This window comes from Nicrophorus vespilloides, unplaced genomic scaffold (genome assembly GCF_001412225.1).
Source record: "Nicrophorus vespilloides isolate i.1.1-1 unplaced genomic scaffold, Nicve_v1.0, whole genome shotgun sequence".
NCBI lineage: Eukaryota > Metazoa > Arthropoda > Insecta > Coleoptera > Silphidae > Nicrophorus > Nicrophorus vespilloides.
In genome coordinates, this window is record NW_017096683.1 from 1 (window position 1) to 1,027 (window position 1,027).

Consider the following 1,027-nt stretch of genomic DNA (forward strand, 5'->3'; position numbering starts at 1 on the left):
TCATCATGTCAGGAGCTAAGGAACTCATTAGCAACGCAGAAGGAATACTAAACATTGGTTGGAGTTAACGTGAGATGCTTCTTAGGATTGGGGAAGTCAGAAGGTGCAGGTAGCAAAAGGACTCTCCAATCGTAGAAAAAATGGGTGGAGTAGTCGCAACGGCCCTTACACAATTGAGCAGATGCGCAGAAGGAATACTCTCATTTGCCGAAATATCCTTTATCGTTTAGTCTACAAGTTTGTAAAAATATGGTTAAATCTTATTATAAATCTTTAATTTTGTTAGGTATATCATATGTTTGTCATGTTTGGAGACAATTACACAAATGTCGATTGAAGTGAGATTCTGGTGCTTTGTATAGTATATAGAAATGTATACATAGTGCCAGAATCTCATATTAATCCATGTATTAAAATTCGAAAATCTACGACATCACGAAGAAGTTAACAATTATCATATTTCATCATTTGTGTTGTATGATTCATGATTATGTTTAAGAGACGCACAAATTGTAGAAAAGCAGTTGCATAGATCATTACATCATTGGACTGTTTTGTAGTAGGAATACTCTTATCTTCATCAACGAAACAATTCCATAATACGACGGTTGGTGCGAACTTTTGGAGCTTTTTATAATATATTTGAATTTATATAAGCCTCCAAAAGTTCCGATCAAGCGTTGTATCAAACATCGAGAAGAGGAGAACGGAATAAGACTTGAATATATGGTCAAAAAGATGGACCATGGACCATTGAACCTTGATCACCAAATACAGAAGAATACTAAACGTTGATTGGAATGAACTTTTTGTGCTCTGCGTAAGTTATAAGAATCTAAGCATAGCATCGGAGGTTCATTTGAAGTAGTCTTTAAAACTTCCGGACCAGAAGAACTGGACAGCATTATTAAAATAGAATTTTTGAGTAAGAACATGTTTGTAAGTCTTGTTTGTGTACTAATATGATTTATATCCAGATACTAATATATTATTTTTTGGTTTTGCAGTCATCATGTCAGGAGCTAAG